Source organism: Leptonychotes weddellii, chromosome 8 (genome assembly GCF_054177405.1).
Source record: "Leptonychotes weddellii isolate Sample4059 chromosome 8, ASM5417740v2, whole genome shotgun sequence".
Lineage (NCBI taxonomy): Eukaryota > Metazoa > Chordata > Mammalia > Carnivora > Phocidae > Leptonychotes > Leptonychotes weddellii.
Genome location: NC_138376.1, coordinates 11,798,832 through 11,824,598, shown reverse-complemented (window position 1 = coordinate 11,824,598; position 25,767 = coordinate 11,798,832). Strand labels below are relative to the sequence as shown.

Below are 25,767 nucleotides of genomic sequence, written 5' to 3'. Positions count from 1 at the left end.
TCGTGGGATTTATCTATATAATTGTAGTTTGCTACTTTTACTGCTATGTAGTATACCATTATGATTATGTTATAATGTATCCATTCTATTCTTGGTGGACATTGGGTTGTTTCTAGGTTTTAGCTTTTATGAAAATGCTATTAACCTTATATAAATACATACATATACATATTGATATGTACAAAAATTTAGAAATTTGTCTTAGCTAATATTCTATAAATGAAAGCTATAACCTGGTTAGGGTCTAGGAAATGACAAAATAAAATTGAAAGTTACTCTTTTCCGGAACTCCAGAAGGATAGCTTAAAAGTAAGCAATGATATAAGTTTCTAAGGGCAGAATTTTAGTGTGTACACACACACACATGTACACACCCAAGTTAATAACACTTTTCATAAACTGAAAAATTTTCATTTTTCATAAATATATATACGTATATAATTTAATTTGCAGTACTTTACAAACTTCTGAAAAGCAGCATGTTCAGCGTAAATAGCAGCTACAAATAAGTACAAATGAACTTGGTTTTTCACTGGAATGAAAATTAAGGGAGTCACTTACTAGAATATAGGAGGTCCTACTCTATCCACTCTGAATTCTATTTTTTAAATTTTTTTTTAAAGATTTTATTTATTTGGCAGAGAGAGGCACAGTGAGAGAGGGAACACAAGCAGGGGGAGTGGGAGAGGGAGAAACAGGTTTCCCGCAGAGCAGGGAGCCAGATGCGGGGCTCAATCCCAGGACCCTGGGATCATGACCCGAGCTGAAGGCAGACGCTTAACGACTGAGCCACCCAGGCACCCCTATCCACTCTGAATTTTAAACCTATATCTAGATATCTAGTCTCTGCAGGTTAATGTCTCATTTGGAGATAAGACCTCAGGCTTAAATTATTGCCTGTAGAGGAAATCTGAGCCATAGGAAAATTTGGATTATTGAGACAATTTATGGTACATCAGGTGTGAATTAGAGAAATTACAGAGTATTTTTCAAAGTGCTTCTTAAAATATCATCTTAGAACAATGGTAATACTGAAAACCCCATGTTCTATTAATGAAAATTCAATATAGGTGGTTTCAGTTGGATGAAATTTCAGTTGTATACACCAGTGGAATACTGTGGTTTAGATGATGTTAACTTAAGGGACAACCTGGCTTTTGTTAAGTATAAAACTTGTAAATCAGAAGTTTCAAACCCAAAGTGACTATTCTAGTTATACACCCTTGGTCAAATTCTGTTCTTAAATTTCCATGAATGTGCTATAAAAATCTACACAGGCTTCCTGTTTATTAAGCACATGTTCCAAAACCATCATCAGTGGATACTCCAGTATTATTGACCCAGAATTGGAAGTTTTGCTGCTTCCTTATGAAACAAGCTACTTAGTGGTATAAGCAACATTACCTTATTCTTTCCCCGGCAATAATACAAAAAATATTTAGGAATTAATGTTAGCTAATATTCTATAAGTAAAAGATATAACCTGGTTAGTGTCTATAAATCATGTTGAAAGATACCCTTTTGGGGAACACCAGAGGGGGTAGCTTAGAAGTGAGCAATGATGTACATTCTTCAGGTTAGACCTGTCCATTTATATTCAATCCTGATGTGGCATGTTTCCAGAATCTGCCTTTTTCTCTCCATTACCATCATGTCTGTCCTTTTGGCCTTCCCAACCCAACCTAGACTCAATTTTTAGGTGTTACTTTTTTTTTTTTTTTAACATTTATTTATTTATTTGAGGGTGGGGGCAGAGGGAAAGGGAGAGAGAGAACCTCAAGCAGACTCCACGTCCAGCACAGAGCCCGATGCAGGGCTCGATCTCACAACCCCGAGATCACGATCCGAGCCGAAATCAAGCGTTGGACGCCCAACCAACTACACCACCCAGGTGCTAGGGGTCTTAGCTTTAATGATGAAAGAAGACATTTAAAAACCCTCTCTTTTACATGGAATGTCACATCACCAATTACATAGTTATTGTGAATATAGACTCATTAATTGTAGTTAGGAAGATCATCTTTTGAGGGTCAGGAACTGGATCCACTGGACAGATGAGAAAGTAGAGACTCTAACAGGGATGGAAACTGGACTTTGGACCCATGGTGGCTGATTCCAAGTCTAGTGTTTTTTATGTAGGTAAACTGTCTCTTGAGAGGCAACCTAGAAAGGGAGGTTTAGGTAGGTTAATCTTTATAATGAGCAAGTAACTGACAAGCAGTAGAAAGGTCATCGCTCATGTCTCAGGGGAATGAACAAAAAAAATGGATTTAAGCAGTAGCTGGTGAAAGTTGGGTTGGGGAATTGGAACTTGGGCAGTTCCAGGCAGAATATCAGGTGGGTGGTGTTGCAAAAATAGGTGTGTGGCAAGCAGAGGCCAGTTTATTCAGGGGAAGTCACACTGGGGAAGCCACATCCCTATTAAGAATATTCTTAATAGGGCTGTGGGGACCTGCCAGTTAGGGGAAATGCGAAACTCATGGTTTGTCTCAGTTTCAGTTTGGGGATTTCTGGTCAATAGGCAACCATTTAATCTCTTCCCAAAGACAACCAGAAAGAGAGGCTTCCTGGAATTTGGAAAGAAAATTGATGCAGGAAAGTAGATTCTGGGAATGCGAACAATGTGACAGGCTTCAAGTAATTGGCATCTTATTTGGCCTGAAGAAGACCCTGGGAATAAAACATGAAAGATTTTATATATATATATATTTAATATAAAAATATTAAATATATTTTATATATTTATATATATTTAATATAAAAATATTAAATATATTTTATATATTTATATATATATAAAGCATTGGATGCCCAATCAACTACACCATTATATATATATATATATACACACACACACACACATACATATATATATACACATACATATATATATATACATATATATAAAATAAAATAAAATATATATATAATATGTAAGTCAAGATAAGCTGAGGTCCACAATTCAGCTACCTGGTACAACTATCCACTTATATATAGTTTGTACCTTGAAGGGTCCTTGCCCTGCCATTCAGGAACTTTCTGGTTCAATCAGCTCACTGGCCACGAGGTGCCCTCATGAGGGCTGGGAATGAACGTAGGTCAAGACAGTGATCCTCTGGTCAGATTCTCAGCTGGAAAACTCCTAATCCTTTAACTAGGGTGAACATATCTAGAAGTTAAATAAAATGTAAAGAAAAGTGCCTATATTTGTGGATGCTCTGTGGACTTTTTCCTATATAACCAGAAATCTTTCCAACGTGAGTTTTTCTCAGATAGCTCACATTCTAACAGAAGAAAGAAGGGGCACATATCCTATTTCTCTCAGCCTAAAGGTTTTCTTCCTATTCGCGGTAGGACCTAGGAAGTGCCATAGCACGCAATCACAGTAAGACACTTGGCTAGGGCACCTGGGTGGCGCAATCCATTAAGCTACTGACTCTTGACTTTGGCTCAGGTCATGGTCTCAGGGTCATGGGATTAAGCCCCACATCGGGCTCCGCCATGAGCACAGAGTCTGCTTGAGATTCCCTCTCCCTCTCCCTCTGCCCCTCCTGCTCATGCGTGTTCTCTCTTTCTCTCTAAAAATAAATAAATCTTTAAGAAAAAAGAAGACATTTGGCTAATGTGAGTTAACATCAGTTTGCTTTGTGAGAGAGGCAAGAGATGCGGAAGAGTTTTTATGGGATGGTCTTCAGCCTCTCTTGGATTACTTTTCTGCAGTATATCTTACACTGTTACATTCACAGAACCTGCTCTGAAAAATTGCAACCTGGCAAATCCCAAATTAGCCACATTAGCCCATTGAAAAGGCCAGTATCCACACCGTCTTCCAAATGTAGCTGATGCAGGAAGAGAAACCAAATGCAATCTTGCCTGGACAAGCCTGTGGCAGGCTGCACGCCCGAGGACTTCTGATGTGTAACCCTGTTTGCCGAACATTCCCACCGGTAAGCTTGGGGGGAAGCTGGCCTGGTTTATGTCACAGCGAATGGAAGCACATCCCCAAACATCTGCATAACCTGCACCCAGCCCCAAAATGGGAGGAAGAGTAGGCAGAACTATGAATATTGATGCACAAGTTCAATTATATAGAAATTGTGTAGGCAGTCTCAGTTCTACAAGGGAATTTCTGAAAAGTTAAAATAAGATGAAGGAACGATTTTTATAAAGGCATATAAATAACAGCAAGGCTCTCTCTCCCCCGGCTGTCTTTATCTTCAGTCTGCACCCTGTGTCTCTAGGAAACGGTAAAAAGAATTTGTATAAGGATTAGGAGATAGAGTCTCAAATCCACAGTTTTCATAGACATGCAGTGGGCAGCTTTTAAAAACCTGTCCACTTCATCCTACTCGCCTCGCCACAACCGCACAGAGAAGTCGTTCTATTTGTGACTCAGAAATGTGACTCCAAACGCACCACAATGCCGCCCCCTAACTCTTCTATGCATTCAATCCAATGCTTCTTGGGTGCTGCTAAGGAAGGACAAGGCACCATGTCCCGCAGCCCCAGGCGAGCTCATTCCCTTGAAGAGTTTACGGTGTAAGATGGTAAGACAATTAGAATAATAGCGACGCAAAGAATGCCAAAGGGCAGCATCATAAGAAAGACCAAACCAAGTGTTACTAGAGTACAGAGCTTCCGGTTTAGAGGGTCAGCACGTGATCCTGCGGCAGGTCACACCCAGACCTGGACAGGCAGCCATGGGGAAGAGAGCAAAGGAATATTCTAAGCAAGGAGCAAAGCGTGAGAACAAGCAGAGAGGTCACCAGGGACAAAGCACTGCCTGCTCCACGTGGCGCATGACAAACTCCTATGGAACTCGCCTGATGCGCCTGGCCCAGGGTTGGGGAAGGGGGAAGGGGCAGGGGGAAGGCGGGGCGGGGGGAGGGGGCAGGGTGGGGGGGGATTATGAATCCTTCTCTCAACTTGGTCACTTAAAGGCCACCGGGGGATGGGTGTGCTGGAGCAAAAAGAGTGAAAGAGGCAAAATAATAAACCCTTTCAGTATTTGTGCACGCGCATGTACACACACACACACGCACACACACACACACACTGGATTTTTTTTCTGCAAGCCTCTTGAATCACCAGGGTTCCACACTGTTCGATGAAACTTTGTCGAGGACTTGGACTTTTCCCACCTTCCTTCTGCTACAACACAAAACCACCCTCTATAATTTGATCACGATGTCATAATGATGTTATCATTTTACCAGCAGTGAGGTTAAACATTTCTATATATCGTGAGGAGAATTCTGTCTCTCTACTGTGGCTGAGAAGTCTGGCTGACTGGGAAAGTGACTTCATTCCTATGCAGACGTAAAGGAACCATTTGGAGAACAGAGTCGTCCTGGGAATGAGAAGCAAGTTTGTGTGTGTGTGTGTGTTAAGATTTATTTATTTTAGAGAGAGAGAGTGTGTGTGCACGAGCAGGGGGAGGGGTAGAAAGAGAGAGGGAGAGAATCCCAAGCAGACTCCCACTGAGCGGGGAGCCCCACATGGGGCTCGATCCCACCACCCTGAGATCATGACCTGAGATGAAATCAAGAGTCAGATGCTTCTGAGGTTCAGAGTGTTAAATAACAACTACATTGGAGAAAATCAGGCAAAGAGAAGCTGACAGAAGCAGGACAGAGGACACAGAAATGTTTCTTTAAAAAAAAAAAACACTAAGTGGTCTATGGTATGCCGCTCAAAGCGGAGACCAACTAGAGACCAGGTCCAGAAAAAGACGGTCTCTGGGCAAACACCCCCTTTCTCCATTAGTGACATGCTCACTCAACGTCTGTCCTTACAGAATGGTAAATGATTTTGTTCTCCGTGTTAAACAAATAACCACAATGCAAACCCTTGCAAACCTGACTTGACTGGGGGATAAAAGCAAAAAGTGTTTTGCTTTTATCATTGTAAAACCAAAAGCAACTTCACAACTTTTGGGGGGGCTATGTGTGAAGCTATTACATGTAGACATAAGGTAAAAGAAATGAATCCTTGAGAGTAGTCCTTTCAGATCAGGGGTTTTCTTGTTTAAATGAACTTCTTGTTTTGAGAGGAAGAGAGAGGGGGAGCAGGAGAGGGAGGGAGGGAAGGAGAGAGAGGGGAGAGAGGAGGGGGAAGGACTATACAGCCATGTGATGGGGTAGAGAGAGCACCGGATCCTTGAATCCATAAGCTCTCCAGCCCTGGTGGACAAGTGTCCAAACCTTTCAAGGTCTTTTTTCTTTTTTTTCTCTTAAGTCAAATAACAGGGTCAATTTAGATGCTCTGGAAAGTCTATTCTTATTCTAAGATGCTAAGTTGCATGTAAGTCAAATCTTATTTTATATTCACCTAAGGAGTTTCACTTTTTACCAGTTTGACAGTTTCCTAAAAGAGTTACACCTATACTTGGCTTTATTAGACTCTTCAATATGCCATTAGCATGCCACCTCTCAAAAGAAATGTAAAAGTCAGCAATCCTGCTCCCCTGTCTTGAAGCACAAAATGATTGAAGTTTAGAGCCCTTGGTCAGCTGTCTCCTTCCTCTTCCATCACCTCTTTCCCTAGTGATTGACGCTAAAGCCTCTTCCATAGTTCATAGATCTTGGCAAGTTGGGTTCTCAGAAATAAAATTCAGAGGGGGAAATGAACTTAATTATCCCGTTCCTCCCACCCCACTTACTTCTAAGAGCATCTCTGAATCCCAAAGCCTTTCAAGGAGCAATGGATGATCATAGAACCCACTGGCCCATTTTACACACCGCACTGGCTAAGCATGAAAGGAAAGACCCAAACCCGTAAGGGAAGGCTCCTAGCCAAACAGAACCTTCTATACCAAGCAATTGAAGATGAATTCTTTGTTAGTTAAAATGTCATAGCATTATGACATTTTAATGTCCTTTTCCTGAAGAACAGGTCGTGAGAGAAAACTGCATTAGATTTTTGCAGAGTGGTGTTTTTAGAGTGTTTCTATGTAACTAACAGAGACCATCCATAATTTACTAACATACTGGTCAAGATTTCACTCTGGTCAGGACTTTTGTAAACTCTTCTTCAACACTGAGCTACGAATTTATTGTCTTGTCTATACCCACCACAAAAGTAGCCTGGATACGCTGCTGAACACCGCTGACCAATGCTCTGTCATCTCTGCAACCTTTGTGGCACGTTTAAAAGAAACCAAAATCTCAGACCACCGCTCTCTCATTTCCTAATTGACCACTCATTTCCCTTCCTTCCCTGCCCCTCTTACACACATTTTAGCAGACGCAGTCAGCACCCCGCCCGTATCCCACTGGCACTCATTCCCATAATTAGAAGGCTTACAGGGAACGCCTGCAACTCTGTACAGAGGGCTTTTTTTTTTTTTTTCCTGATTGTAGGAGTAAAGGAGCAAGAAGTACTTGAGAGGCAATGCCCCCCCAAAGCAGCATTCAACCCATGATGGAGAAGGAGCATGTGAATAAATAAATACCTAGTTTCTGCACCCCCAAATTGGAATAACATGGAGGTTCACTGCATATAGTGGTGACTAGCTTGAGGATGCTCTCTTGATCACCTTCCTTCTCTTTTCCTGTCTTATCTCCCCAGACTTCTGCCAGTATTTCCTGAGTGTACCTCCCAAATAAGCTACTTACACACAAAATTGTATCTATCCCTGGGCCAACTTCTTGGAAACCCCAAATCAAGATCCAACACATAGTTCCCATAGCCACTAAATGTTCTGAGCTTGTAAGATATTGGAGCTGAAAGGCACCTCACAGCCCTATGACACAACCCTGGCCGGCTTGAACTTCATGCGGAAACATGGGAGATCCAGATAGACTGACCCCCAGGTCACATAAGCAGTTCATGGCAGAGAGCAGGGCCCCTGAGTCCCCAGGACTCTATTCTGTGAGACTAAATCTGGTTAACCACCTAGGACATTTTTTAATGAAAACACTACTTTTCGCAGAAGTCAGCCAGGGGGTTCAAAGTAAAGGATAAAGAAAGTTCATATTGGTAGGCTGAGTGTAGGACAACAAAAAATGAAGAGGGTGATCTACAGGAGTTACCAGAGAAAGGTATTATTGTCATTGGTCAAAGAGAGACAAGAATATACAGGAGAATTCTGCATAAGAGCTAAGGGAACATTCCATCCTCTCCCAACTCCCAAACTCCTACCATTTAATATTTGAAGGTATATTAAAAATGCATATGTATCTATATATATCCTATATAGATATCCTATCTATCTATCTACATCCTACCTATCTATCTATCTATACACCCTATATATAGGATAAGGTCTCCCACCTTTGGAGGAACAACCCCTCAGAGCCCTGAACCCTTTAATAACAACAACTAAGTCTCTTTCTCCATATTGTGCTTTCAGTCAGCAGATTCAAGGCTGCCTCATGGCCTCTGGGTTTGCTCTTCATCTTCTGTTGTAATTTGGGGCCTTGACTTTGACAATTTACAGCTGTTGTTGTAGGAGGTAAACCTAGAGGAAAGTAGACACCACAGAACCTTTTAAAAAGACGACACTGACCTATTTTAACAGTGCTTCCCGCAGCACATATTTGCCTTAAATGACATTGCAGAAGAGAAAGGATGTCTCAGAACAGTTTTTGAGCAATGTAAGTATTATTCTACATGTGTGTTTGTTCTCATTTGTCCAAACTTCCACATTCCTTCGGTGTGAGATCTCTCTGAGGGCTTGACATATGAAAGCAAGCCTGAGATTTATCAACTAATAATAATACCTCCAAAGGAAAATAATATTCTTCATGGCACATCATCAAGTTATTTATTTATTTTATTCCTCTAAAGTTTCAAGAGGAGGACATTTTAAAATGGGAGACAAATAACAGTATTATTTGATTCTAGTCTATTTGGGTTATGAAGAAAGAGAAGCTTTTGAGTTTACGTTCAAGGTCAAGATATAGAAGACTACATTTATTCTTAGACTCCTTTCAAACATGTGTTTCTCCTTTCAAATTGGGGGTGTGGTAGGCTGAGTAATGCCCCCCCCCAAAGATGTCCACATTCCAGTCCCCCCAGCTGTGAAGGTATCACAGTGCAGGGCAGAAGGGACTCTGCAGAGGTGATGAGATTAAGGCTCTTGGGATAAAGAGATTCTCCTGGGTTATCCGGATGGGCCCAGTGTAAATGACAAGCGTCCTTGTAAGGAGACAAGAGGATCAGGTCAAAGAAGAAGGAGATGTGATGGCAAAAGCAGAGGTTGGAGTGATCCCATTGCAAAGAAAGAACCGCAAGCCAAGAGATGTCAGTAGTCTCGAGAGGTAAGAAAATGGATTCTCCCCCAGAGCCTCTAGAAGGAGCCTTCTGACCCCCAGAAAGAATATATTTGTATTGTTTTAAGCCACTCAGTGTGTGGTGATTTGTTAAGGCAACCATGGGAAATACAAGGGGCATGTCTAAGTACTTCCCCTGGGCAATCTACCAAGCCATTATGCTCTGTGCTGTGCATGCTCATTCGCCCAATCTCAGAAAAGTAGGCTGAGCAGAAAGACCAAGCCTTAGGTCAATCAGACATCTCCTGAGCTCCAACCCCTGGCTCTGCTACTTACTGGCATGACTTCTCCTCCCTGAGCCATGCACGTCTCACAGGTAAAGCAGGGCTTGTCTCTATTTCAGATCCAATAGAATTGCATCTCTGTTGCAACAGCAACAAACCATCCAGTTAGAGTAAAGGTACCAGTAGGCTATGGTGGGATTTAAATGAGATCATGCACATAAGGTGTCTATGCAGTGTCTGTTAGACAGTAGATGCTCAGCTGAAGTCAGTTCTCTTCCCCTCACCTGAGCAGGGCTGTGTATGCTCCCTGCTTTCTAAAATGCAGGTGCAGGAATCAGCATCACTAATATCTTCTTGCCTCAATTGCGAGAGCATCAAAACTCCTTAGCAGGGCTTATAAGACGCCTTTTTATCCTGGCGGCTCTGTTGAGACATAATTTACACACCATCACATTCACCCATCTTAAGTGTACACGTCAATGGACTTCAGTATTTTTGCAGAATTGTACAACTGTCGTCACCACAATCGAATTTTTGAACATTTCCAACATCCTAAAAAGAAGACAGGCGCTATCACTCCCTCCTAATTCTCACCCTAGCCCCTATGCAACCACAAATCAATGTTCTGCATCTACAGATCTGCCTTTTCTGGCTACCTGGTTCTGTGTCTGCCCATCCTCTGTTATTATTTGTGTTGTTTTTAATCTTTATGGTAATTTTCTCTTCTCTTGGTGTGGCCCACTTCCTTATTGAAAACCTATCTACCTTAAGACATCTGATCAATCACCAAAACAACCATAGCTATTAGAATTATAGGGTCTATCCCAGTGATTGCCAAGGATGGGATGTTAGGCAGTGTTCCCTCAGATGGATTCCAAACGTGGTCCTCCCTTGCTTCAAGAAAATTTCACTATGTAAGCAAACAGACACCCACGAGCTTACTGGCCATCGCTTCAAAATTCTACATCAGCTTCTTTTCTTTTACAAAAATGAGAAACTGGGTTTACCTGGAAGGGCCTCTGAAGGGAAGTGGGTCTTATTGGTCAGAACTTCCAGTACTAAAGGGAACTGAAATTCAAATGGTACATTTTCAAATCATGACTTTTCAAGAATGCACAAGTTTAAAAGCTCCCCTCCTCAGTGCTCCTCCCCAACCTCCACCTCCAAAACTCTAGTCTGAGTGGTGAGAAGCCCCATGACTCTAGAGATGAATATAGATAGACCTGAAGTCCAAGGGGGGACCATCAGCACCCCAGGGCATGCAGGGTGATTCCTACCCTCTTTCCAGCCCTTACACCCCACACAGGTGTCTTCAGTAATCTGAGTGCCAAGGCCATGACGCTTTGCTTGCCCCAGGCTTGTAGGTGGTCTGTTGTAATTGTAGCTCAGTGGGCCTGACTGAGGTTGTCAGAGTGGGACTGGCTTCCTGGGGGATCAGGTTGGGCAGTAAGTTTCTACCTGGAGCAGTGGGGATGTTATAAGCCATAGGGTGGCCACGCCCAAGACTGTGAGAAAGCCTGAAGGCCAAGTACTGACAAGGATGCAGAGAAAAGTTGAAAATAGAGCTATCCTATGACCCAACAATTGCACTACTGGGTATTTACCCCAAAGATACAAATGTAGTGATCCAAAGGGGCACATGCACCCCAATGTTTATAGCAGCAATGTCCACAATAGCCAAACTATGGAAAGAGCCAAGATGTTCATCAACAGATGAATGGATAAAGAAGATGTGGTATATATGTACAATGGAATATCATGCAGCCGTCAAAAAATGAAATCTTGCCATTTGCAATGACATGGATGGAACTAGAGGGTATTATGCTAAGCGAAATAAGTCAGAGAAAGACAATTATCATATGATCTCACTGATATGAGGAATTTGAGAAACAAGACAGAGGATCATAGGGGAAGGGAGGGAAAAATGAAACAAGATGAAATCAGAGAGGGAGACAAACCATAAGAGACTTTTAATCTCAGGAAACAAACTGAGGGTTGCTGTAGGGGAGGGTGGTGGGAGGGATGGGGTGGCTGGGTGATGGACACTGGGGAGGGTATGTGCTATGGTGAGCGCTGTGAATTGTTTAAGACTGATGAATCACAGACCTGTACCCCTGAAACAAATAATAAATTATGTTAATAAAAAAATAGTAGATGGGTAAAGAGGCCGAGAGAGGTGTTCCAGGTGTTCCAGTGTTAGGCGAAGACGAAATCAGAGAAGAAATAAGCAAAAGGGTTCCTAACGCATTTCCTCCAGCACGGTTGTTTTGTGCTGCTCACCCTGGTAAGCGCGAGGATTAAATTAACTCCAAATATACAGGGGGCGCCCAATAGTGTATTGCCCTGAAGAACAAGAAATCACTCTTCATGACTATTCCGCCATGTCTGTTGTATTTCTGATCATTCTACTGATCACCGCTATACAGTTCAATTCCCGGAGATATGGTGAAGAAGACCACTGTTATAGTGAGGATGGTTTGTGTCAGTTTAGATTCATGCCTATGATCTACCCATAGCATAAAATGGGAAACTTTCATGTGGCATCCAAAATTTCAGTTCTTTACAACTTGTGTACTCCTACTACTACTAGCAAAAAAAAAAAAAGGTGGGGGAAGTGGGATAAGAATGGCTTTTTGGTGGATTAAGTTTAACTTCTAAAATATGCTGTGCATTTAAATCCCCTTCTTTGGATACAGTTATTAGACAAATGGGGCCTGCGTTCCTCCACCAGAATAAATAGGAATATATTCTTTTCTATCTTGCCATAGTTTTATTATCAGAAATTAGGAGCAAGCTGAAGAAGTAACTGCAACCATTGGCTAATTACTGTGAGAGAAGTTCCACTTCAGCTAGGCTAAAACTGAAATAATTACATTAGGCAGGTATTCTCTAATATTTAGGTGTACGATATTTAATTGCCCCAACCACAGCACATTCAGCTACTTCAGGGTGCATTCTGCAAGTGACTCATCCAACAAGGTCCACTAGGGTGCGGTTACAAGCAGAATCAGATGTTCCACAGAAGTAATATTACATTTATTTTATGCCAGAGATAAGTGGATTGTAACATCTGCTCTTAACATTTTTCAGGCATTTTTTTCTCTTGATTTTTTTTTTTTTTAGTGCAGGATTCTGAGTTCTCAACTATGTGTCTAAGTACTTAAGCATATCAAGCATTTTTTATTTGAGTGTCAATGTTGGTTGTACCCACAGTTATATCTGCAGCTCACCTGAAAGAGTAAACAGGGAGAACCTCTATAGGGGTGAGAATACATGATGGGTCGCTAAGTTTTCATAGCCGAATGTCAAGTTGGTAGTCAACACTTCTGGAATCTAAAGCATTTGGCTCTTTCCTTTATCAGCAACCTAGAAATAGGCACTCATGACACTCGAGAAGTCAAGTGTGAGTTCATTGCAATGGAATACTCACAAAAGACCCAGGCAACACTCTTGATTTGGAGAGAGGCAGCCTAGGTCTGCGACTGATACTCTTCCAGGTCAGAGCTCCTCCATATCGGATGCACATCAGGATCACCTGGGGTGCTTTAAAAATACCGACATCCACGTCCCACCCAGAATATTTGATTTAGAATCTTTTCAAGGTTTCCCAGGGCCAGGAGCCACTATTCCAGAACCTCGCTTCTCCAAGTGTGGTTCATGGTCCAGCAGCATTAGCATCACCTGGGACACTATTAGAAACGAAATGCCTTGAGCCCTCTCCATCCATACCTATTGAACCAAAATCTGCCTATTGGCAAGATTCCCAGGTGATTCTAATACATTTGAAAGTTTACGAACCACTTTTTTAAAAATAGAAGGTTCTATAAGCTCTTTGTTTGTATTGTCAGATCATCAAAAAGCAGCATGTCCACAGAACTCTGGTGAAATGCCCTCAATGAGCTCCAGTTTCACGGTTTGCCTAAGGATCAATACAGCCCATTAGTGTGTATTATATAATTCTCATCAAGGACACTTTCCTATTACATACCCAATATTCCTCATACAAGAATCCATGCAATAAAAGTCCTTTAACATTTTAATGACAGAAAAACCTCCTGTCACCAGATGAATTTAGTTACTTTTATATAATTTTAAAGTCTATAGACTAATTTATGAAAGTCTCTAAAGATGATAAGCGTTTTATATAAATTGGCTTGGTGGTACTATTTCATCAACTAAATTTCCGTGGAGGCCAGATTTATACAATCATTCCAAGAATTATGTAAACTACTTCATTTCTTTGGTCATGAACAATGGTCCACAGGAATTTCGAGACGGCATCCTTGCGAAATCATTAAAACATATCCCCAGGTAACCATTAGCGGATGCACCTGGAATAGTTCTTCACTTACACCTGCGATTCAGTACCCACCTCCCTGCCACTCAATTGCAGGCCAGTGGTAAGAACTGGGAAGAGTCTAGAATAGTGGTTTTCCAGGTGGGGTCCTGGGACCAGCGGACCACCTGGAGGGCTTGTTGGAAATACAAGTTCTCAGGTCACACCCAGGCCTACTGAATCAGAAACTCTAGGGATGGGGCCTCCGCGATTCTGATGTACATGGAGCATGAGAAACGCTGGACACAGATGTGAGGTGGGCTCAGAGAATTTTCATTTCTAACTATTTCCCAGGTGAAGCTGATGGGGGAACTTAAAAAACCCCCAATGAAGAGCAATGAGAGAGAAAGTGACATAAACATTACTTTATGTGAAAGCAATTTTAGGAGGCTTCAATTCTGACAGTTCTAGTTAATTAAAAAAAAAACACTCAAAAAGAGAAAAAAAATTATTTTTCCTATTCCTGAAGTCAACGGCTCCTTCGAAGTTACTGTTTTCTAAGCTCAATGATGAAATTCTACCTTAGGTTTTTAAGGACTACGACACTAGCAAGATTTCAGTAGAGAAGTTATCCCCTGACTTATCACTTAGCAAATGGAATGTAGTGAAAGGGTGTGAAAACCCAAGAATGGGAACGAGTTTGAGCGGAAATCACAGAAGCCAGTGGTCACCTGCTCCTTGGGTTATTTTCCCTCAAGGATTTCTGTTATTCTAGTGAGTGGAGACAGACACACAGCACAGATTCCCCCAAAGGCATTATAAGGTTGGCTCTGTCAGATTTGGAAATCTCAGTTTCTGCCCCCATAACCAAATCCAGAACCTCTGCCTAGGCATCTGTTAGCTCTTGGCAAAACAGTGCTTCCTGTTTTCAAGACAATGTTTTAAAACGGCTCATGAAAGGTTTCTTGGACATAACTAAGCAGTATTTTGCAAAGCAGTATTTTGATGATTAAACTATAAATGAATCAGAAACACATGGAGTGAATTTCCCTCGGGCTTAGCAAAACACACTTTGGACTTGATTCCGCCCAGAGTATTTGAAAGATGGTTTCGGGTGTTTGTTGAATCAAACCAACATGGTTTCACTTTTCCCAGTTCCCTTTTATGCTGTAGTAGTTTAAGAAGAGGACAAAGATTCCTCTGGGTTTGCCTTAGCCTTTGTCCCTACCTTACCAGATCTCTATTACAAATGCAGACTTGATTCACCTAAGAGTTACTTACAGCTGAATGAGGACACAGTACAGTTAGCAGATGCATTGCAACTCTCTCTTTTGACTTCAGAATAGTTCAAGGGGTTTCTTTTTAATTTATAAAGGAATGGTTTCATACTTGGGTTATTTCAAAGAATAGACAGTCCCTTGTAGGTGAACTCTTTCCTGCTTGCCTGCAGAGATTCAAGCTAACTATTCTTGCAACCACCGGCATTTGAACTCTGTGGGCAGAGGTGGTTTGATGAAATGCCACAGCTCTGGAGAGCCCCTTCTGAGTGGTCAGAAAGAATGCTCACCTTCTGGACATCTTGGAGGGGCTTTGCAGAAAGAAGGAGGGAGCCCAAGATTCTGATGGGAATTTTTCCCCCTATTATATATCGCTAGTATGTTTTTGAATATAATAAACAGCTCTGGCACTTTTTAGATGAGCTCCCCTCTGTGTTTGGAAACTATTCCTTCCCCCTGCACAGTACTACTGGGAGTCCTGTGGAAATAACGCTTAATACCTAAGTGATGGGAGAATATTTAATTTCTTAGTATCTCTGGGACATAGACAAATAAGTCTCAGGGATATGGATTTGGGAAACTTAGATACTTCATATCTTTAAAAAAAGTTCAAAGATAATTGATATCTGAGATGAAATGCAAAACAGGGACTGTTTTTTTTATGTCAGGTTATCCAAATCTAACACACAAATAGCATAATCATGTTTTCCTCTATTAATGAGCACATTTGCCAATAAACCATAAGCCTATTAATGTGAAATGCAGAAGCGATTAGGAGAATAACTGTTGCTAAGTAACATGTATTACATTCCTGGAAACCTTGAAATCTTCAAACATTTTTATGAAACAGCACAAACTAACATGACGTAACATGTTCACTTCCTGCAGCTGTTCAATAATTTTTTTGAAAGAGCGAGCAAGAGAGCACACTTGAGGGTGGGAGGGGCAGAGGGAGAGGGAAAAAGAGAATCTTTTTTTTTTTTCTTAAAGATTTTATTTGTCAGAAAGAGAGAGAGAGAGAGCACAAGCAGGGGGAGAAGCAGGCTCCCTGCTGAGCAAGGAGTCTGAAATGGGACTTAATCCCAGGACCCCAGGATCATGATCCGAGCCGAAGGCAGACACTTAACCGACTAGCCACCCAGGTGTCCCAGAGAGAGAGAGTTAAGAGGAGGTTCTACGCCCAGCATAGAGCCCGATGTGGGGCTCAATCTCATGACCCTGAGATCATGACCTGAGCCAAAATCAAGTCAGACACTTAACCAACTGAGCCACCCAGGCATCCCGGCTATTAAATAATTTTAGTTATCCGTTTATAACATCAAGAAAGAAAAAAGAAAGAGAAGAAACCTAAACGCTAGGAGAGAAAACAACATTCCTGTGGGACGGAAGAATTTGAACAAAAACACGAAGGTAGGAAAACATGTGGTGAAAAGAGAAAATACTGGAAAAAATACAATTAAAAACAAGAAACTAGAGAACAAGACAAGGTATCACTAACATTTATGCCTCTCTTCCTCCAAGATCTCAAACTCCCAAATTTCTGTTATTACAACCTCCAGGGTCACTCTGCCTGGGTTTAAATTTCCTGTTTTCTGTATAAACAAGGTGCCCATAAGCAAGTTACTTTATTTCTTTGAGCCTCACTCTCCTCATCTGTAAAATGGGCATCATAGTCACTGTCTTGGGGCTGTTGTAAGGATTCAATGAGATTGCTCAGGTAGAGTCTCTCAACAGCACTTGGAATATATGAGAACTCAGAAGATAACAACCGGCATTTCTGTTCTCAAACCCCAGTCCTTAAGCCCTGCTGAACCTGTTGTTTACCCTTCCCTGCAAACTTCGGCCCAATAGTCCACCACCTCCTCCTGACTTCAGAGTCCTTCTGGATGCCTACTCCTCTTTGCCTTCCATGTGCTATCAGTGGCCAAGTCCTGTTGATTATACTTCCTAAGCCATTTGCAATTTACCTCCTCTCCTCCATTCTTCATTTTCATCGCTATCACCTGATCCAGACCCTTGTTATGTCATTACAAATGTGGGTTATTACATGATGACATGCCATTCTGGCAGACTGGGTTTACGCCTGCTGTTTGGCTTTGGGCAAGGTCCTCATCTCTCCTAGCCTTAGCTTACTCCTCTGTGGAAAGGAGAGTGCTATAGGATTTTTGATATTCAAGTAGCCCTCTTCGATAAAGTCACTGTGAACACTGAATTAGTGAATACAAAACCATTGCTACTTGGTGAAATATAAGCTAAAGTTCCCATGAGCCTCTGGTCACAATGTTTCCACCAACTGATCAATTTGTACCTTGTCCCATGTGTGTTTCTGTTTAGCTTCCGGGACCAGACGAGATGCGCTGCCATCAGGCTGCTAGGGCCATAGGCTCTGTTTAAAGACATCTTATTTAGTATATATTTTTGATTCATTAACCTTGAAGTTGGGCAACAGCAGTGTAACTCATTCCTGAACGAAGCTTATCTAACACACATATTTTCTCTGTAAGCACGCCACAGCCTTCTTGTGCTCGAGAACACAAGAGAACACTTCAGCACTACACTTGGGGACCATTTTAAACAGCAAAGTCACCAACAAAAAGCAAAAAAAAAAATGTGGAAAACAATTAGACTAAATAGACCATGAAAACAACACTTGTTTACAGTATGCGAGCTGAAACAAGATGGCAGAGCATCACCCTCTTCGATTTCAGTTGGGAATGTGCATGTGGTACAAAATTTTTTGCTGCTCTGAACATGTCCATGAATGACTGTGAAAGCATCATGAGTATTGGTCTTGGGGCTACAAATTTTAGCGAATAAGCAAATTTGCAAATATAGAACCCATGAATAATGAGGATCAAGTCTATTTGTACCTACCTCCCAGGTCTGCTGGGCAGGTGAAAGCTGATCATCTAAAGGAAATGCTCAACAATTACTAGGCCCTCAGCAAGTGAGAGCTAGTTGTTGTATTATCATTATTATTGACCATTGTTTGGTTCTGCACTCCTGCAATAACATTGTAATTGATTGTCGCACTCACCATCTCTCTCCATTCACGCCATCCTAAGCATACTTTTAAGCTCCCACCATGTCCTTCTCTGATTGATATTCAAGTTCTTTCCAATGTACGTACAACTGGTTTCTTTTCACCCACTCCTCCCACAAAACTGGCCTGCTCACCTGCCTCTCCTATAATTTTGTTTCCTGCTCACTCCCTCTCCTCCCCCTCCATACTGAAGTATACCTATTCATCCTTCAAGACCTTTGTTAAAAACATTCCTAAAGCCCTCTCTAGCTGGAATTAATATCTCCTTTTTTCCAACTTCAATAGCCATTTTTTTTCTGCTCTCATGAAGCTGTCATTTTCTGTATCTTCATAAAACTTTTATGTACATGTTTTTTTCTCTAGCTACGGTAGATCTGATTCATCTTCTCTTCCCCTGCAAAACTCTTTTCACAACACTTTGTTCTTAGTTCAGTAGAAAGTGCTTACTGATTAAATACAATAACGACAACAACAACAAAAAAACCCAAGGTAGTGACTTTTTTGCTTTATCAAAAAAAAAAAAAACACCCACATTTTTACTTGGGAAGTTCTATATGTGAATGAACCAACTAAAATAAGAGTTCCTGGGGCACCTGGGTGGCTTAGTCGTTAAGCGTCTGCCTTTGGCTCAGGTTCTGATCCCAGGGTCCTGGGATCAAGCTCCACATCGTGCTCCCTGCTCGCAGGAAGCCTGCTTCTCCCTCTCCCACTCCCCCTGCTTGTGTTCTCCTCTCGCTGTGTATCTCTCTGTCAAATAAATAAACTCTTTAAAAATAAATAAATGAACAAATAAATAAGAGTTCCTAATTTATGTTCCTAATTTATCTGAAAACCAAAGGGAACCAGTATTAGTTTTTCCTGAAGTCTGATGGCTTATTCCCGAGTGTGTGTCCTTAAAAGTTTTCAGGCTCCAGGTCCTTTCTCAGGCAAGTCATGAACCTTCAAATAAACGCTAAGTAATCCAGGCTCTGACATACTCTAACTTGCATCATAGTTTCAACAGCCTCTTTCTAATAACCCAGACAAGAGCACCTGACACTTGGAGAGAACACTGCATCCAAACGGCTTGAAGGATGGGCAAACTAATTTAGTGTACTGACACCTTCCTTCCCCTGCCTTTGAAATGGATCCTGGTAGAAGGGGAAAACTGTCTGCAAGAAAGGAGTGTGTTCTTTGTGCTGAGACAGCATGAGGAGCCGGCTCAGAAGGTATGATCATGATGCTCGGGGAACCAATTCTTTCCCCTTGGGCATGGAGGCACACATTTTTTTTTTTTTAAGATTTTATTTATTTATTTGACAGAGAGAGAGCGCGCGCACACAAGCAGGCAGAGCAGCAAGCAGAGGGAAAAGCAGGAGGAGAGGGAGAAGGTGGCTCCCCACTGAGCAGAGAGCCAGACATGGGGCTCCATCCGAGGACCCTGGGACCATGACCTGAGCCAAAGGCAGACACTTAATGACTAAGCCACCCAGGCGCCCCTAAGGCATACCTTGTTTTTAATGCAAAAGGACATGAGAAGGTGTTTTACAAATTCCTAAATGTGTGCTTCTTTGTTCCTTCTAATAGAATTTTTCACCACTGCCAGTTGTTTTAAAAAGAAAATCAAGGTATGCCTTGCTTGCACGATCTCCTCGTGTTTCCTGTTTGGATCTGGCTGGGATGTGCTCTACCACAGTGTGCAGATGGTCCCCTAAAGGTGAGGCTGTGAGCGGTAAGGGGCCACAGGAAGGCAGTGAGCATGCTCACTCTTATCTACAAACACCTGCAAATCACCTGCTTCCCCTTTCGAGCCTTTTCATGCCTGTGAACGGAGAATAAGCGGCAGTTCCCTGGTGCTTCTCATATTTGTGGGGACACCTCAGCCGTGAGCTGGACCCTGTATCTCTTTCTCTGAAATCAAAGATCTGACATTCAAAAAGAAAATGATGTGCAAATGTCACTTACAAAACACCTCCTCTCTACTCACAAATTCTGTTTCAGGAATGAATAAATGTGCATGTGTGCGTGCATATATGTGTACATGTGTGTGTATTTCCGGCAACCATGTCACTGAATAGCACTGTTCACACTGCTGTGAACTGACTGAAGAAATGGGGAAAAGTGTGCATGATCACACTGAACATGGCAGGACCCCAGACGGTAGGATCAATCTTTGACTTCCTTCAAAAGACAATATTGAAAGGAAGTGGGAAATGAGCCAATGAAATGCCACAATCCTTTGGACCTCAAAGGAGCATCTAATTCCAAACAATGTGAAATCCATCCTCCCAGAATAGCTATCACCGCAGAGATGCAACCGTGACAGGGACTAGTCTGCTAGTTCTTGGACAGAACACCTGGGAGGAAGTCAGAAAACAAGCTCCTCCCTTCCCCTCTTAGTGGAAATACACCAGGAAGCCAAGCTCCTCTTGAATCTTGGGCCAGGTCTACCAGACTACTTTCTGTGATGTCTCTCCGTCATGGTAATCTGGAGATTTCATTTTTCCTTTATGGAGTTACCATTTTCCTTTAGGGACCTGATACATTTCTAAAACAAGAACATACCTTTTAATGAGCTTTCTTAATTGACAGATGTTATGGGCTGAACTGTGTCCCTCCCCAATCCATATGTTGAAGCCCTAGCCCCCTCAGTACCTCAGAATGGGACTGTATTTGGACATACAGCCTATAAGGAGGTAGTTAAAGGTAAATGAGGTCATCTATGTAGAGCCCAAATCCCATTGGACTGGTGTCCTTATAAAAAGAGGAAAAGACCCCAGGGATGTGCATACACAGAGGTTGAACAATGTGAGGATACAGAGAGAAGGCAGCCATCTTCAAGCCAAGGAGAGCAGGGCTCAGGAGAAACCAACACTGCCACACCATGATCTTGGACTTCCAGCCTCCGGAGTTATCAGAAAATAAGTTTCTGGGCGCCTGGGTGGCTCAGATGGTTAAGCGTCTGCCTTCGGCTCAGGTCATGATCCCAGGGTCCTGGGATCGAGTCCCACATCAGGCTCCCTGCTCCTTGGGAGCCTGCTTCTCCCTCTACCTCTCTCTCTCTCTGTCTCTCATGAATAAATAAATAAAATCTTTAAAAAAAAAAAAAAAGAAAAGAAAGAAAATAAGTTTCTGCTGTTTAGGCCACTCAGTTTGAGGTATGTGTTATGGTTGCCCTAGCAAATGAATACAGTAGTTATTGGCTATTCGCTAGCTATAAATTATCCAAAGTGATTTTCTTTTCTTCTGTATTCCTAAGAAGAAAATTCTATGGGTTTTTTTTTTTTAAGATTTATTTATGTATTTATTTATTTTTTTAGGGATAGAGAGAGCACATGCATGCAGGAAAGGGGCAGAGGGAGAGAGAGAATCTTAAGCACTCCCCGCTGAGCATGGAGCCCAACTCGGGGGCTCAATCTCACAACCCTGAGATCATGACCTGAGCTGAAATCAGGAGTCGGATGCTTAACTGACTGAGCCACCCAGGCGCCCCCAAAATCCTGTTTTTTAGTAATACACACATTCCTTCTTTTTTGTCAATTTTCTTTAGTCCTAAATAGTTATTAAAACCTACTGACCGGTCCAGCTGAAGTTCAAGGTTTCAACAGTGTTGAGGGAATACTCTTAAGGTTCTCGTCAATCTTCCCAGTTCCGACACAGTCTCTCATTTGTGTCTCTCAGTAACCCCTGGAGTAGGGTAGAGATTATTGTTACCATTTTATCAATGAGGAATGACTGACTCAGGCTCCAGGGCTGACTCAGAGAGCTACAGGGCTCTCTCTGTGGTTTCTCCCACATTCTGCTCCGTTTTCTTTTTCCTTAGCATTATCATATTTCCAACTTCGGGGAGTTTTTACATTTCAGAATTTGCTTCTTTATTTTTGAATCTTGTGACTTATCTGTAATTCTACTGGATTTTGCTTCTGTTTCCATTCATTTTAGACTTTTGTGTTGTCTTTGTGGTGCATTTCTTAAAAGAAGACTCTCTCCACCATTCTTAACTCTGCCATTGTGTGTGTGTGGGGGGGTAATTTTTATTCAGTTTTCTTGAGAAGCCCAGGTTATTCCTGGATGATCTTTTATGAAATCCCTCTCTTAGCACCTTCCTGTAACTGTGGATGCTGAATTCTACAGGAAGCAGAATACCCATGGAATGCAAAACTTTTGACATATTTATCCTTTAGATTAATTATACGGCCGTTTTTGGACTTTATAACACTCGATCAGGAGTTTGCTTGATGGGAGGCTTTAAATCCCCACGTTAGGAGACTGAGAGAGAAAAATGGAAGCAGAGCCTGTAAGGGGCTTACACAAGGGGAGCAGATTTAGTGCTGTCCCCTTTGGAGGCCTGGAGTCTTGATCACAATCACCCATCTGCATGAGCTGGTCACGTGGGCAGACACCTGTAGGGTGTCTGAGCCCAGCAATTCAGGAGAAAAAACCAGCAGAGCCACAACTAAGAGCAGGCTGAAGTGGGGAAAACCAAGTCTGCCGCACCAAACTCCATCGGCGGGAAGATGTTTGAGGCTCTCCAGAGACGAGGGCTTCTTTGCCTTTGTTGCCCCACCTCCGCCCCTGGAAGATCATCAGGAGCAGTGTGATCCAGGGGGTAGGGCGCAGCAAGTCTGGAGAGAAGCATTCCTACATCCCCCTGCACCCCATTCTTGCCACTGAAGTCCTGTGTGGCTTAAACCAGTTCAATAGACTCTTCCCCCAGAGGAACAGATATGCTAATAACTTCATTCCAGAACATTCTGAAGATCCCGAATGTTGTTCTAAAGTTGGAACAACATTATTCCTTACTCTTTGGGATATTACAAGGAAAAATGTGGCCCCATTTTTCAACTATTTTGTGGTCACTAAATAGCACAAATCATAACAATAATAATAGCAGCTACTGTTTATTAGATGCTACTCATGCCAGAATTGTATTATGAGCTGTTCCACTTATACATCATTTTATTCACTTCCCAGATGACTAATGAGGTAAGCACCGTTACGATTCAATTTTACAGATGAAAAAACAGGCTGAGAAAGGTCAAGAAGCTTGCCCAACGTCACTGACTTTATAGGTGGGAGAATAGGAAGGCAAACCCAAGTCAGCCCGAACACCAAAGACTTACGCTTTTAAACAAAGTATCCACATTTCTGCCAAGGACTGGATTTTCAAAAGCCTGCCTGTCTCGCATCTTCTGACCAGCTGTTCCATGAATTATTGAACCGTCCCAGAAATGGACCTCCAAACGTGGTATCTTGGTCCCCAAACCCTATTTCCCAGACTGTGCCTCACCCTGAAAGTAACACAAAAATCCCTTTGTAAAACCACGAGTTCTGCCTCTTGGGGTGGACAATGTGGGCACCACGATTTAGGCAGGTTACCAAACTTCAGTGCACCGGAGTGCAAGGCAATGCACTCAAAAGTAAAATGAGTCACAGCACCGCATCGTCTTCTGTGATCTGAAAGGCCCTGACGGATCTGTGGTGGCTGGAGGTCATCCTTATGAATCTCAGTCCTCATTATATTATTGAAGTGCAGAAATGCAGGTTTTCCATCGGTTTCAACAGATGGAAATCTGGATAAAAGGAACTCACTATGGAAGCAGTGCTTTTTCAGGGGACTGCCTTGACCTGCAGAGGGGGCTCCATGAGCAGCTCTCTTATATTATGAATATTTATAATATTATACTGTCTCTATCCTAAATGTGGGCTTTAATTAGAAACCTCACTACGTTATGCCTTTTGGCTCTGTTGTCATCATTTAGTCGTGCTCATTGAGCACGGGAAGAGATGGGGGTGATAGGGCCACAGTAGAGCGAGGACTCTAGAAAATTCATGATCAACAAAATCTTTTCTGTTCCCAAATGGGGTCCGTGGTCTCACGGATTTAAGAACCACTGAGTCAAGATCATTTTTATTGTGAAATCCAAACATCCTCTCACAGCAATCCCTGCACCTCTCTAAAGAGTTGTTTATATTAGACACATTCGGCTCCTATAATTTACCAAAAACTGGGGAGTAAGGTGGGGAAGGGGTGAGGCGCAGCCAAAAACTTGAATATCCCTTCTTAGACATCTTACACAGCATGTTTTCTCTTTGGCTCTAACATCACCACATTGTGTTTAGAGCACCTCAGTGTGGCCAAAAAAGAATAGGAATTAGAAAGGAACTCTTGGAAACTAACCCCTTGCTTATTTCCAGAGGTCTCTAGGAGTCAGTGAGAAAAAGAATCCGTTATAGCTTTCTTATTGATGCCCGGTGAGCTGTTATCAGTTGCCATATTGATTTTTATCGTCACACCTCAAACCTCAAAATGCCACAGCCCGCAATGGGATCTCACCAAATCAGGGTTTGTCCTTCTATCTCCCCGATCGTCTTTCTCTTTTATCATCCACAACTTTTCCCTGTGCCCACCTCCCCCGCAAATAACAACTGCTGACCCAGTTTTTCCTTTCCTGTCTCTTTAAGTCAGAAACTTCCTGAGGTTCCTAAGTGCTGCCTGCCTCAGCCTGAGTCCGGGGCAAGCCTCCACTGCAAGCCTCCACTGCAGTGACATTTGCAAGTGAATCCCCTGATTTGAAAAACATCGCTAGCCAGTTTCCCATCAATGTCCTCTGACTTCCAGGCATCTGCATCCCATACACCAGTGGGTTCCAAGACATCCTATGACCCGGGTCCGGAGACTGAAAAACCAAATCAATCCATACTGGCAGCTCCAAAAAGCAAAAATTCCCTAAACCCAACCAAACATAAAACGTATACAAAATCCAACTAACAAATACACGAAAAGCAATAAAATTATTTAAAACTCAAACGCCTACCTTACAGGTTTCCCAAGGCTCTTTGCTCACGCAAGTATCCTCCCCTCTAGGTGTGTTTTCTGGCTAATAGCTGTGCTTTCTTAGACTGAGCAACAGTCTCAAGAGTCGGGCTCTTAAATACACATGCTACACACACCCACGCAGTTCTTCGGTGCCAGGCAGCCCCTTCGCCTTCCTTCCCGGCCCCGGGCCAGCCCGTGCCAAGTCCCTGACAGCTGACAACTCCTCCGTAGGACGGAATGGGGGAGGGAAGGGAGCCCACGGGAGTTGGGGACCGGTTCCACTCACCATGGACGGGCTGGCCACCCATCTAGGCGGGAAGGATCCACCTTACCCCTTTGCTAACCTTAAAACCCCTCCACAGATGGTTTCTCTGGCCTTGATCAGATCCCAGAACAAGTTGGCAGATTCCTCCTGGTGCTCCCTGCTCGCACCTAGACCACTGCGAGGCGGCAGCCCTGGGGCAGGCAGGACACGGATGCCTCTTACCTTCACAAAGCCCCGGTCCTTAAAAGCCTGGCTGGAGTCTCCAAGGAATCATGCGTTTTCCTTGACATTGGAGGCAACCAATTCCAGAAGCAGGGAACATTTCGAAATGAAACAGAAAGTAACCCGGTGATCCAACCAGACTCCCCCCCGACCTGCACTTGGCCCTCAGCAGCAGCCTCTGCGAGTGAGTCTCCGGACCCAGCCAAACCCGCCCAGCTGTTTCAGTTTTGAGAGAATTCAGAGTAAACTGCAGCTTGGAAGGCTGGAACTCACGGCCTGGGTTTTTTAATTTTTTATTTTTTAAAGTATTTGTTCAGCTTTTTAACATGCAGTTTGTCTCCTTCTGCAGGGAATTACTCGGTGAGCCTGTCACCTGACTCACAGCA

General features: G+C 42.6%; 1 protein-coding gene and 1 long non-coding RNA gene across 8 annotated transcripts in view; one reads left to right on the top strand and one right to left on the bottom strand.

The window, feature by feature from the left end:
- PHACTR1 (phosphatase and actin regulator 1) overlaps nt 1-25,767 on the top strand; it is a 458,880-nt gene that overhangs the window by 261,973 nt on the left and 171,140 nt on the right. The gene's annotated exons all lie outside the window — the stretch shown is intronic.
- LOC145722935 (uncharacterized) lies at nt 7,920-25,615 on the bottom strand. Of its 2 annotated transcripts, none has more exons than XR_014147500.1 (3): nt 25,382-25,615; nt 21,653-21,761; nt 7,920-10,567 (listed from the first exon to the last, which is right to left on the bottom strand). It is a non-coding gene; the product is annotated as an uncharacterized LOC145722935 (long non-coding RNA). The 2 variants fall into 2 exon arrangements; XR_014147501.1 differs by lacking the exon at nt 25,382-25,615 and adding an exon at nt 24,893-25,369.